Source organism: Dermacentor andersoni, chromosome 8, assembly GCF_023375885.2.
Source record: "Dermacentor andersoni chromosome 8, qqDerAnde1_hic_scaffold, whole genome shotgun sequence".
Classification (NCBI taxonomy): domain Eukaryota; kingdom Metazoa; phylum Arthropoda; class Arachnida; order Ixodida; family Ixodidae; genus Dermacentor; species Dermacentor andersoni.
Window position 1 is genome coordinate 110,610,031 of NC_092821.1, and position 15,185 is coordinate 110,625,215.

Genomic DNA, 15,185 nt, shown 5'->3' on the forward strand with positions numbered 1-15,185 from the left:
ACTAGTAACCGTAGAAAGAAGCGCACTGATCCAAACACCCTCCTTGATTGATGTCAACTATCGCCAATAGCAGCTGCGTATGGTGATCTGCTATATGACGAAATAGAGCGTTCAGAAAAAGAAGTGAGAAAAAGGCTTCTATTGAAAAGCAAGCGTTTGAGACAAACTGACTTAGCGCTCCACTTGCGAGCTCCAAAACTTGGCCCAGATGTTCACAGCAGCGCATGCTATCCACGGACTACGTTTTTCCCCATGCACGAGGGGTGGTTCAGAACCTCTTCACGTGACCGTGTAGGAAGGGCAGGAACCTAATTATTGAATAATACGGTAATGGGGTACGCGGCGGCAGAGGTAGGCACTGAAATAAATATGGCTCTAGATAGCATAATAGAGAGGAAGCCAGGTGTGGAAGAATGCCAAATAGCAGAACGGAAAGTCAAGGCGGAAGAAAACTCTAATATTTTGAAAGGCAGTGCGCTACTCTTTCAAATCAGATCAGGGCGTCTTGAGAAAGCTGAGGTATAGGTTCAGATGAAGTCGAATCGCATGAAGTTGAAAACGGTGCAAAAGTAATTGCGCATATTGTGTTCAAGAGTATTTATGCAACTATAAATAAGGAAGGGCTAAGCCTGCCCGATGCCCTAGGTTTTAAAGGACAGTAGAAAACAGACAAATTAAACTGCTGTTGATACTGCAAGAGAAATAAAGAAGAAAGGACGACGAGTAGATTGATGCTGCAGGAAATGAACTAACGCACGATAGAGTGAACTTCATATTGACAGTGGACAATGCGGCTTACTTTGCAGTAGAGTATGGAAAATATCAACTTTTTCGTATACGAATCGAATATCGAATATTCAGTAGCAGTCGTATATATTTAAAGCAGGGACACATACTTCGGTATCATTAGGTACCACGCGCACACTTCAACGGACAAGTGAAAAGAAAATATACGGCTCAGGATGAGGCACGGTGAGCATCAGTTTTAAATATAAAATTTGCTATTTGTCATCAAAATGCTGAACGCATAGCCGCTGAACGTCTTTGGAGCTGGAGAACAAGCAAGCCCTCAAAGGATATGTAGCTATACTACTGCATAAATGGGGGCCGGTAAAAAAAATATTTACTGAAAAAATAACAGAAGGTGCGGGGAAAAAACATAAGCGGCTGGAGGACGTGCATGGAGCTATAAAATGTATATGGGCTCGTTGTAAGGAAAATGTCACTGGTCATAGCATACAAAATGGCACTAGTACGTAACTAGCCTTCGCTAAATAACCGAATACAAGCAAAAGTCTGAGGTTCTCACGTGCGCGGGCTTCCGCCGTGAAAAAAAAAAGTCCATTTATTTTGTCGCTGCATTACTTCGAAAAGTTGTGCCATTGTTCCACTTCTGATAATATTGCGATGCATTGTTGAGAAGACAGAAAACAGCAAACAGGATTTAACAGTCGGTTGTCGCGAAATATCTGGTTTGTTTCCATATTCAAAAAATACCCAAAAGTTCATTTTCGAATACAAATATTAAGTGTTAGTGCATGATATTCGTTTCGTGTGCCAAACTTCCAATATACGCCCAGCCCTAATTTAAATATTTACCTGCGCAAAAAGATTCGAAGGGCGAGCTCGGTGCCCTGGGCCACCACTCAGTTCTGTAGAGAAATATCATCACAATCTTCATCAGGTCTCGGAGGCCGTGCCCAGATATTGCATGCACAAGTTCGTTCCTTCAGTCATCACTGGCCTACTTTTGTGCGCATCGCGCAACACGTGACCTCCTGTCTTTGAGCACTACACGTGTTGACAAACCCGCGGCATCTTTCTCGAATCACGTCTTGTAGCTTGTGTGGAAAACACAAAGAGGAAGATTAGAGAGAAAATGAAAAAAAAATGTAACAAGCAGCCGTAAATTGTACTTATCGTGCCATAAACTCCGATGTCACGTAACTCTGGCTATACCCACTAACTTGAATACGTAAAACACATGATATACGCGTATGTGCAAGAGCCCAGCACGCTTCCCCCCCCCCCCCCCCCGCACACACACCGAGCTACAAGTAAATAAATATAAATAAAGGAGCTTCTTCAGGGCAGGGTAACGCATAAATTTTTCCGCTCCGATCTTACGGCTCCCAACGGGAAAACTCTGAAGCGTCTTCGCTGCTCAAACGGATGTTGGCCTTGCGACAGTGAGCCTGGGTTAGGCTTCGGGCGCGTCGAACCGCGGGCTAAACCTTTTTTTTTGTTTGTTTTTTCTGGAGCGTGCCATGGCCTGTTCTGAGCTCAGCTAGTGTGCGAAAACTCACGTTCTTATGCCGCCCAGCTCCCTGTCCGATGCTCCGACACCACTTTACCATCTTACCTTTCTTTTTTAGCTATTTCTGTTTCTCTTTTATTTTTTTTTTACCACCACTGTAGACCTCGGAAAACTTGTGTGCATTTATTTCGATTACCGCTGTTTGTATTACTGTACCGTGAAGAATGCAGCGAACTTGATCAAGAAGATAAGGTCACAGTTATTTATCTACACCTAACATTTTTTTCGCTGCCATTCAATAAAATATTGCTTCAGACGTTTCATTTTATTAGCTCCTATATAAATATATGCTTGCATAATCATGATCCAACCGCTGTCTTCTTGCCCATTCTGCCTTAGTGGGCGATCGCAATTACTTGAGGAGCAAGCGAGCAAGTAAGAAACAAGATGGCTGTCGTTGTTCCGGGTAACTGTTGCTGTCACTGTAAAACAGGTAAGACACCGCAGAATCGCTAAAATCTGCTGACATTTTGTTTCTTGTCTTACATAATATGCGGGAGAACAGCAGCCTCTGGACTGAGACGCTTTTTTATGGGTGTTTTGGCTATAACCAACTTATTTAGTTCATCTTCATCTACCATGAGTCAGCGCGACCATAAAAAGAAAATTGACGGAGATCGTAAACTGCGGCGTTATGAATCGTGAAATACGATTCCGAAGGCGAGCAGCGAGAAAATATGTAAGGCTCAGCATCTCTGAGCGAAGAAGAAAGACGAACTTCATTTGTCGCCATGGCAGCTCTGTGGCGCGCACGAAATTGCTTCTGTGTACCCGTTCCAATATCAATCCTGATTTTCTGTCGCGTTCCGGAAACTTTATAGAAGTTGATGAACGCATACGCGCTGGCGCACACGTACACACTCACAAACAAACACAAACACATGCACACACAAACACATGTGCGCACACACACTAACACACAAACACACACACGCAAACACATGCACACATACAAATAAACACACACTCAAGCACATGCACACACGAACACATGCGCACACACACACACACCAACACACAAGCACACACACGCAAACACATGCACACATACAAATAAACACACACTCAAGCACATGCACACACAAACACATGCGCACACACACACACCAACACACAAGCACACACACGCAAACACATGCACACATACAAATAAACACACACTCAAGCACATGCACACACAAACACATGCGCACACACACACACCAATACACAAGCACACACACGCAAACACATGCACACATACAAATAAACACACACTCAAGCACATGCACACACAAACACATGCGCACACACACACACCAATACACAAGCACACACACGCAAACACATGCACGCATAAACACACACACATGCACACACAAACACGCAAACATACACACAGAGACACATACATACCTGCGTGCAGAGCGCGGACATGCGACCTGAGTTCGGGCAACGGTGCTCGTAACCATCACGATAAATAATGCAGAACATACAATGCAGCACTTCATGTGCTCTCTCTGCGTGAAGACAAAAGCTGAAGGCGGCACTCTCGCGCAATAACACGTGTCGTGCTCGGCGATATACCGTTTGTAACCGCCGACGGGAATGGGCCACTCGCCTCCGTTTGGCTTTATTGCGCATTAATTCTCTTATTTTCGTGCCTGCCATTCAGGAGCGCCCCAAGTTCTTTTCTTCTAGGGGGGTCGTAGTAGCTTCCAACGAGCTTGTTGCACTTGGTCGCAGTGATCTGCCTGGAATCGTTCTTCGTTTTCTTGGTATTATTGTTTGTCTCGCTATTTTTGTTGTTTACATTCGCAGTGGCCTTGCTGTCGGTCGTGCCACGAGAATGACTATTCATTGCTTACCCGGCCACTTTCGTGTTTGCTTTTTGGTGTGAGTAACTCACATCTGTTTGCGTTCGGAGGGGAGCCTAAATTAGCGTTACCCTAAGCAGTAAGAGTTTCGTCTAAGGGAACCAAAAACAGAAAAAGGAATGTCCGTATTGTTGTGATACGTACCGACCTTTTTTTCGGCATGGCTCTTTCGAGGCGCACCGACACCCAATCCTACCCGCAATCTCCTCCCCAGTCTCCTCTGCCCCACACAAAGAAACGACAACAAAAAAGAAACAAGCGACAAATCACCACCATCATCATCCTCACCATCATCATCATCATCATCAAGAGCAACAACAACAATAACAACAACAACGACGACGACGACGACAACAACGACAGCAACGAGGAACGTCGCGGAAATTCGGCCACTTTCTTGCACATAGGTTGTGAGACACATGCTGTCAAAAGCCATTCGTTGTCTCGTGCGTGAGTAATATTGACAAAGGACGTATATTGGTTCATCACCGGGTCAAAGGTCTGGCCTGGCAACACAGACATGATGCGGGATTTGCGCACGCTCACTTTGCAGTTGTTTGCCTTTTCACTCCTGATCACTCTGATAAAACCGTTGTTAAATTGTCAGCAAGGGTGAGCGAGTCTACGGAAACCGAATTCAGAAGGTGGGGCAAGGCACACGTCAGGGTCGAAGCATGTTTAGGGCGTCCCTCAAGCAACTCACAAACAGGAGCAGCCCTTGGGCTTTAGAGTTTCCGGCTCCAGTTGCTTCAAGGAAATCGCTCGTTGTAGTAGTTCCACCTTAAAGGAAATGATAGATGGAAGGGCACTTAATTGGCACGGCTTTCGTTGAGAAATCAAGTTGCAGCTTCTTTTATACTGTTCTCTAAGGTTCACGTGTGGTGCGTCCTAGTCGTATTTGACGCTTACAAATTAGGCCATTGTGTTAGATCGCGTTCAACAGCACATTTACCGGGATAGGTTTGCCTCGAGCGCAACTCCGATTTCATTATACAGATACATGAAAAACGCAGAAACGTTCTCAATACGCATACCATGAACCAAGTTTAAATTATTTTGTTTCATTCACGAGAGAGAGCTGAATCGCATAGACTCTCGGAAGCATAATTTCGCTTTTTAGACTCTAAAAAATTTGCGCACTTACCTTTCACATCCAGAAGGCTAGGTAGTTTGTGATATAGATGCACCATTGCAACGCCTGCGATGTCTGCGACTATACAGGCTTGCCAAGGTCGAAGGCTGAGCGTGTTGGTATGGTACATTAGAGGTTGGATTGCGCAACATCTTGACGAGACACACAGAAAAGAAACACACACCACAGAGCGCTTAATTTTACAAACAGGGCCATCCACCAATGCCAAGCCGGCTTTGTCACTTGATCATTTTTGCTGCCCTCGACATCGCAAAAAAGGAACGAGGCTGCAAAATTTCAGATTAGAGCATGAGGAAATCTATTTCTTTTGCACTAAGCTAGACGGATGGCATGCTTACGCACATACTTCCCACGTGCAATCTGAGCGGCTTCGATTATCTCTCGCGTCATTTGGCTGCCATCTTTGCTCGCAATCTTGCATTTCTTAAAGAATTGCCCACATCTGCAATCTCTACAATGTATCCCAAGGTTTCCGGTGACTGCTTTGGAAACATTATAATTATGCTCCTTTAATCTCTCGTTCAAACATCGTCGAGTTTGCCCGATGTACTTTCTGCCACACTGAAGTGGAAGAGAATATACCACTCCTTCACTGCAGTCGACGAACTTCTTTCTGTGTTGGGTTTCACAGCCTAGTTTATGTGTGGTACCTGGGTTTACCTTCGCACACATGCTCAGCAATTTTTCCGGTGCGGAAAAAAACACTTTTACGTTGCATCTTTTACGAATTTTCTTTACACGGTGCGCGATCGAACGAATGCACGGCATCACCGCTATTTTTTCACGTGTGCGTGGACCGCAAGGCTGCCAGGTAATGGTGCCCCGGTTCCGGTTTCCTTGAGTAATGATTGTGCCACAAATACTAATACATGGAACGGATAACTTGCTGCCGCGAGCGCTCTGCGGTGTGTGTTTGTCTTCTGTGTGTCTGGTCAAAATGTTGCGCAATCCAACCTCTAATATACAGACTTGTTCCATACTTGTACGGTGAAGTTGCCTCGCCACAATTTTGTCTCTGATAACGTCTGCACAATCTTAGACTGCACAATCTGCTTAGACTGTGATGCGTAGCTGCGGAAGAAATAATCAGATGATTATTACTTGTTTTCCGGCACACACGGAAAACAAGTAGCTGCAACCAAGTCATGCTGCAAAAGAAAAAAAAAAAGAAGAAAGGAAATTTCACTGGTGACACTGTATCATGAAGTGGCGTTGTCTGGAAACAGCTGAAGGTGGCGTATTCATTTTTTGTTATGGTCAATTTCTTACTGATTCCTCGAGATCGCCGGATAGAAGCGCCACCTATTAAACTTTCGCGACGATATCCGGGTGTCTGCAGGAAAATAATCCGTGACAGAAAATAAACTTAAATAAAAACGGAGCAAATCGCTTGTTACCAATTTTATTGCAAGAAGGAACAAGACATGAAAAATGATGAGTATCTTTTGGAGGTTTAGGAGGAAAAGAAACGTAGTTCGAAAACTCATGTGTGGAAGTACGTACTGCAGCATGTACAGACATATACACACCAATTTACAAACAGTACAGCGGCAGAACTTGCAAAGCTGTTCGTTCGTAAGTACTGTTTGGCATTGGCCACCCTCCTTCGCTAATGATATGTGCGGCATCCGAATTGGCTTAAATTTTCTTTAACGAATACTTCGGGCGTATGAGCTGCTTTGTGAAATGCGGAATCGGGTGCCCGAGTAGGGTTGCTGAAAAAGAAAAGACGACAGCTAAAGTGCTCTGACCTTTCACAACACTGTGTTTTTCTTCGAATTACTTTCTTTGTGAGATTTACAGTTAAGCTACTAAGCTAGAGTGCGGTGCACCGAGACCACTACCTTCACCTTTGAAATGTGTCTATGGCATTTTCACTCCATAGAGATAAAGAAAACAGCTGCAGGAATATATTTTTTTGAAGATTCATTTTTATTCGGCGCGCGATAACGCAGTCTAATCAACTTCTCGGATTTCCTTCATGCACGGAATTACCACTTGCGCTGGCTTAGTTGATTTTTCTTTGTTTTAGTGCGTTTCATGCATTCAGAGCCAGTTCGCTAAACAAAAATAGTTGCATCTTTCTTTTTGTTATACAACATATGGCCATTAACATTTGCAGTTTCTCCTGATTGCCCTTGGAGTGGTTTGTAATCGTGGAGCTTTTCATAATAAGTTAAACTAAAGAGAATGCAATTTCGCATTGGTACTGTATCGAAGCCAAGCACTGTGTCACATAGATCAGACCTAATTTTATTTTTGCGAATACGTTTAGAATCTTTCCCCTTTTAGTAGACCATTTTTTCCCGCGATTGTTGCACGGGCGTGAATGCTGGTCTCCATTTTTTGGCGTTGTCTACAGGGGCATTTATTTATTCATTTATGTACAAATACTGCTATCTCATTTAGAGACATAGCAGAGGTATGTTACATAACTTATGAAAACAAAAATCTAAACTAAGATGGTTAGGCAGTTATCTCTGAAATTTATTAGTCGGCAATGAATGCAGAGAACCATTTAAGTTATTCCACAATTCAACAGTGTGCATAAAAAACAGGAAAACTGCAAACAATCTGCTATATGAACTCGCTTACCTATGTTTAATGGGTGAGTACGTCTTGTGCTTTCGTCTTTGCGCTTTATATTTAGTAAAGCAACCAACGATGCTAGTTGGTGGACGTTCATGATTATATTGCGCTTAGTGTTACACAGACGAACGATGGGCACAGCAGGCGGACGTACGTAGCGCAAACTACCAACTGTTTAATACTGCTAAAGAACGCGCTCATATATAAGGAGGTGTGGCGTGGAAGGGGGAGGGGAGGTATAGAAGGATATGACAAGCTGACGACATGTGATGATACTTTGGGCCGGAAATGTATCGTTCACTTGCGTTACGTACGCCCCGTGCGGTCCCTATCGTTCGTCTGTGTACCACTAAGTACAATATAACCATGAAGTTTGCGCCTTATAGTAAGATCAGTGATTGCCCATGTCGAGCACGCCATGCCTGATCATCGCACGCTACGTTCCCCGGAATAATGCCCGTTTTATTCTCGCTCTGTGTTTTCCGACTTGGGCGTAGACTGCATTTTCCCTCGTTTTGAAGAAATCAACTGGTGGAAGCGATGTCCGAACGCCACACTTAGCGGCTTGTCGCGATGCGATGATCACTCGACAATCTCTGTGATAACACGCAACATCAACGAGGCGGCATGAATATCGCTCAGCAATAATACTAACAATAAAAAGAACTGTTAGCAAGTACTCGTTATCACGTCGTGCACTTCCCCCATATTACGATAACTGCATTTTTAAGAATTCCGTAACTCCCGCACGGTAGCCACCCGAGACGTTGTTTTCCCACACGTGGTTCTGATGGCACGAAAGTGAGTTTATTGAGCCTCGCAAGTAAGTCACGGATTTTGTGTGTGTGTGTTTTGAATAGCTGCTGCAAAAGGAGAGCCATAATTATGATAATTAGTGAGCAACAGCTGTGGTAGCACTCTCTGGGTGCCGGTCGTCATAATCACCGAGTTGAAAGGTGGTTATTATAATTTTCTTTCGCTCTTCACCGTGGAGTTGTTAGCTGGACGCAAAATAGCGGCCATTATTCGACCAAATAAAACAACCTAACAGTTTCAGCCTCTCAGATAATTACATCTTTGAGTGTTACCACGTAAGGGCAGCTTCGGGCCGAAATTACACGTTTTTAAAAAAAACGTTACTGCGGCAAAAAAATATTCTCGTCTGAAACAACTTGGATGTCCTGCTAGCGTGCTGTCACCCACAGTGGGATAGCGTGTTTAATTGAACTCATAAATTGTTTGCATCTGACGGCGAATTAAGCAATAAAAAACGAAAATGAGTGCAAAAAACGATGCTAACGTAAAGTTGCGTACTACCTTAACTGCGTGCGCATTTCCTTAACAACCAGCGCGACGGCTGCCCTCTGGTGGCAAAGAACGTCGCCTCGAAAGACGCGGCTGTGCGTTTATTGCCGACTGCAATCTTCGGTTTCGCGCGCTGTGACAGCCAAACATCGTCGTGCCACAGATCCGCAGGTGAGCGTCATTTTTTTTACCAGATCCACACGTTGGACATGGCTTGCACGGAGAGCTCGCTTCAATTTCCCAATTGCGATGAGCCCTGCCGAAACTAACAGTTTATACATGTAATGAAGGATATTTTTGGTTAGCGAATAATTACCACCCTTGGTCGCCACCCCTGACGATATGTCTCCGAAGGAACCGTCCTTTTGTTTGAACACGGCTATTATTAGATATTACTTAAAGCCTTCGTATCGACAGCCCGTGTAACGCTTCGTCGGTGAGGACACTGAGAAACGTGGCGAAGTGAGGCTTCCATGACCGGAATACTTGCGGGGCTTCGACAGGGCTTCCTGCTGAGTATGAAATCTAGTATTGGCTACGAGGGCCACCAATGGAGAGACTGTCGCTTCTGTCGCTATGAGGTTTACGTAGGATGTGATGTCACGTGACTGGCGGTCGCGCCTTTGCCGCAGCCGAGTAACGTAGTTCGCTGGCTGGGCGATCGAAGCCTTGACTGCAGAGTTGTAGATAAAGGGCTATATTTTTTTTTCTCAAGGCAGCAATTCAGTTGGGGGCACTCTTACAGCATGGGCTACTTAACGGTGCCGCAATGCCGGATTCATCCGCCCGAGCCTGGTGTAAGTCTTCGTGCGTACCCCAAAACGAAGCGTCAGCGAGATGCTTCGCTGACAAAGTCACTGAAAACGAAATAGCATGGCGTACTGAAAGCGGAAGTCAAGGCAGTTCCAGCGATTCTCAAACGATAGAGTACTGTGGAATGGCGTATGCCTATATTCGTTCAAATCGACAAAATTGCATGTGTCGCACGCGCCATCGCTGTCATTCGCTCAACTTTCCCTCCTTGAGCATCTTATCTGTTTTGTATTGGACATCTTATCTGTATGAGCATCTTATCTGTGTGTTGTGCTACTGGCGTGCACTCTCGTAATGCTACAGTTGCTTAAGGAGGCGCTTAGCGTATTGAGCAGTTAAGGTAAGGAAACTGCTTATGAATGTTCTCCTTGTGGAACACCCCGAGTATTCCAGACAACCAACTTGCACCACATAGACTTCTCGCTGCTCCTTCGCATCTGGACGCCAGACGACCCTGATTTGTCGGCGATGGCTGGGAGTGGCCCTTACGTAATCTTTCGCTATTTGCATCAGAATGGCCGGCAAAGCCTCGTGCGATGGCGGCGGTCGCCAGAACACACTTTAGGAATTTGTGTGCAACTATCATACTTACATTGTACAGAGATGATGGCCCGCGCGTGCGCTAGCTTGCGTTGACACAAAAAAAATACCGATAAAAAAATATCGCTTTGAAATGCTGACTTCAGAAGCCGTCGCAGCAGAGGGTGACGAAGGAACTGCTACAATATCTTTATGGCCAACAAATACGAAAAGATGGATTTAGGATTATTGGTCTTAATTGTGCTGCATTGTGATCCTGTGCTGTGCTCGTGAGCGGTGGTTTTGACCGATTGCGATGGAGTATATGTATAACTGTCTCTTCACATTCTCATTACATTGGATTACATTATTATTACGTTTGAACTTCACGATGCCGCATGCCCCATTCTAGGGCAGCAAAGCACATTTCATCTTCTGGCTAACCTTTCTGCCTTTCTCGAGTTCGCTTTAACCTCTTCATATCCCATCTACAAAAAAACAAAAGCAAAAAGGCAAGACAGAAAGAAAACACACAAACAAACAAAAAAAAATAAAAAAAATGATTTCAAATTATCTGTGAAGAGACATGTGACAAAGCCATACGAGAAAACACCTTGAATATTTTGGCTGCAGCTGTTTCCATCCACGGATTTGCTTGTGGAGTTTGATCTGGACATAAAGCAGACAAAATTTTGCGTAAGTCATCCTCAGAATTGTTGCGGCTGCACCTTTCTTGCTGGCTTGGTAGTTGCGGCGTTCTACTTCTTAGCACGAGGTCACGAGTTCGGCTGCCAAACAGGGCGGCCACGTTCCTTTGCAAGCAAGATGCATATTGCAGCAGAATGCCAGAACGCTTGTCTGTATCGCGCTTGCAAATGAGAGAACGGCAGGGAGGTTAACCAGAGTTAAAACCTCCGGTTTTCTACCCTGCACTAGGGGAAGGGAGAGGGGAAGTAAAGACGGGAAGAAGAGCGTGACAAGAATAAAATTGTGAGAAAAAAATAGAATATGTCGTGCTTCAGATGCGCGCCATAGAACATGAGGTGGCCAATGTTAATTCCGAGACCCACACTATGGTGGTCGCTCATAGCCCGAGTGGTAAACCTCCATCGCTTTCAGTGCACTTTCTTGTTGCTTCCGACCCTACGCAGCTTAGTTGTAACGTTGAGCATTTTGTTCAGTGGCTATGCTCTTTCACGTCAACTACAAGATAACTAAGCTGCCCTGATAACTGCCGTAAAATGATTGTCCTCCGGGTATTGTCACCTAAGAAATCATCCTAGTAAAGTTACAATCATCCGGAAGTTACACTGCAATGTGTACAGGGCGATCGTTTTTTTAAGTTTTACGGAGTTTCTAAATATAGCCCGTTGAGGATAACATAATTCTAGTCCTTGACGTGGGCTATGTAGACTGGCGGACATTACTTGCACGTTCAAGCAATCAAGCACATGTTCAAGCAATCAACAAAAAGTATCTAATTATCTTCCGAATTAATTACTTCACGGCCCATGTTGCTATTTATAAAGTGTAGCTGGCGAGTTTGCAAGGCGTATCCACTTGGAATGAATTTCCAGAATTAAGTCACATGAAATCAAATCAAATTTCAGTCAGCGTTTCCCATTTTGTCCTTCCCCCTCCGCCTTGTTTTTATAGAAAAGTCGGGGGAAAGAAAAAGAAAACTCTAGGATAGGAGCAAAAAAGCCGCTGAGTTAGCTTGACAAGGCCCCTACCCCGTTTGCCTTGGCCTGGAAAACCGCAGAATGCAAATAAGGAACACTTATACGTGCACCCTCATACTAACTTACACAAAAACCATGTATATAGATCCACGCTTTGCTAAACGGCGATCAATCATACAATACAAAAAATTAATTATCGAACGTATACAATATAATATAACTGAAGCGCACTCGAAAGCTAGAAACAAATACAAGAACGATGCACAAGCAGAAATACTACACATGCTTACAATCAACAAATCAACACGAGTCACTATAACAACACAAGTCAAACAAAAACAAGTCAGAAATCAACAAAGCAACAACGTAGGGGGACGACTGTTACATGCATGGCCTGTTTTGTGTGAGAATGTAAAACGTACAGTAGTGCAACAGATTACGTAGAAAAATAACTACACGCCACTATTTGTAATTAGAATCTTCCTCCAGTCCTCTTTTGGACGTGTTAAAAACAGTAATGTTTTTCATTTCATGGAAGCATTTCATGAAATAAGCAAGCAGGAGTGTAGTGCTCAAGTCTCTTTAACCCATAGTCAGATCGTGAGACAGGCACAAACTTAAAAGGCCTTTGCCTAATATTATAACGCGATTCTATATTTTTTCACAAGGTTGCATAATTTCAGAAAGCAATCATTGTTGGAAAACAACCTTTGCTTTTATTTTGTAATGGACTTAAAGCCGTGTATTTGGTGGATTGGTTAAATGCTAAATTTTTTAAACAATTCACTCGTATGAGGTAGCGTCGTATTCGGCGCTTGGAATATATCGAATTGCTTTTTTTTCTTTAACAAGAATATCTTGTTTCTATTTTCTTGAGATATATCTTGCCCCGCCAGACCATAGTAGATAATATGAGAGAAGAATAATTCATTATGAAGCAAAAGTATGATTTTTAACGAAAGCATTTGTCAAGATTTGGACAGCATGCCGTAAGTCTGAGCTGTATTTTCAGTTACTTTGTCGACGTGTTGGTTCCAGTTTAGATTTTCCTTAAAAGTTATTCTTAATTATGTAACTTCCTTCACAACCTCGGGCACGAAGTTATATATCTAAACTACGGGAGACAGGTTTATGTACAGGTGCAAATAATACAACTTTATATTTTGCGGAGTTCACTACTAAGGAGTTTGCTGCATTCCATGTAAAAAGATAATTAGGAATATTGTTGGCTGATCCTCTAAGTTTACCTAAATGAGTGCCATGAAAAAATAACTCAGTATCATCTGCATAACTTATAAAATCCGCACACTCGCTGATCATGGTTATATCAGTAATATAAATATTAAACAGTGGTGGCCCTAATACGCTGCCCTGCAGTGCACCTGGTGTTATACCTAATAAAGAGGACCGGTTTTCTTCCACAACTACGGACTACTTCCTTTGTGATAACTATGACTGCATTAGCTTAAGGGGAGTTCCGGGAAAACCATAATGGCTTAGTTTGGCATGGAGCATACCGTGGTGAATTCTATCGAAAGCATTGGAATAAATAATGAAAACACGTATGTTCTTTGCGAATGAATTAAGTATGATTTATTTTTGTGGGAGCAGTGAAAGTTCCGCAAACATGCACCGATGGAAGTCGAATAGATGAGGTGATAATATAATTCTCACAAAAGGAGATAATGCGTTGATAAATTATTTTTTTCTAACCTTTTGAAAAAAACACAGGAAGTATGGAAATGGGACGATAGTTAGAAGAAAAAAAAAGATATTTCTATCAACAGACTTGCACAAAACCCTAACTTTCTCATGCTTCATTCTGTCTGGGAAAATTCCTGTGGATAAGCAGGTATTAAATAAACAGGTAAGGAGGGCTGGTGTCAGAACAAGTATTGCTTTAATAGGTTTTACTTGAATGTCATCTCTATCACGAGTGGTAGCTTTATTAAGAGACATAAATACTGAGAATAGTTTTTCAGTCGTTGTTTGTAAGAGATGTGCAGTGCTCATATTTGGTACACCTAAAAAGTTCCTGTATTCTTTATCCTGGGCACCAGAAGTAGTAGATAGTTGACAGTACGCGAGTGACGTGAAGAACACGTTAAATTTATTTGCAAGCTTTTCACACTTTACTACCTCATTATGTGTAGTGATCTCAAGTGCATAATTTCGGAAAGAGCGAGTACTTATTAATTTTTCTCCATAACGTGTCACCACGTGCACTTCACTATTAAAGAGATTTTCGTAGTACACAAGTTTAGTTCTTCGCTAGTGTTTAGTTACAGAATTTTCGTGCCGCCTAACTTGCAAGAGATCGTTGTCTCTTATTCTCACGAATTTTGCGTATAGCAGATTTTTCTTGTTAATATTTTCTAGGGATTCTCGTCTCATCCATTGTTTTGCGGCCTTTCCTGGGAGTCCTAATTGCTTTGAATTTAGAACTTTTGTGGTAAGCTCTTGTTTATCAAACCTAGAAATCTGTGATACGCCTCATTTGCATTATCGGCTACGTAAACAGCATTCCAATTTGTTTGAGTAATCACACGCCTAACGTTATGTAATGTTTTACTATTAACTTCCTGCACTGTGTAATGTACTGGAGAGAATATTTTTGTGCCAACGAGTTCGTTGCACTTACAAAACATGTAAATTGGGAAATGACTGCTAATGTGTAGCAACTATAGTACCATATAGTGTTGAGTCACATCTGCCACTTGTAATAACTAGGTCAATAGGGCTTTCAGCATTACACGTGATAGGAGTAGGCTCCGTAATTTGACTTGTACACGCTAAAAAATGAAGCAGTAGTTGAAGATCACGGGATGTCTCCGTTGGCTGTAAAAAGTTTATGTTGTAATCGCCAGCTATGATGAGGTGCAGCCTGTTAGAGCGTACTTAAGTGCGTTTATGCTATAGCTTCATAGTCTGGCGTTATCGCAGAAAAATCT

General features: G+C 43.1%; 1 protein-coding gene across 1 annotated transcript in view; it reads left to right on the top strand.

The window, feature by feature from the left end:
• Positions 1-15,185, top strand: part of LOC126529220 (allatostatin-A receptor-like) — a 92,146-nt gene that overhangs the window by 68,837 nt on the left and 8,124 nt on the right. The window lies entirely within an intron of this gene.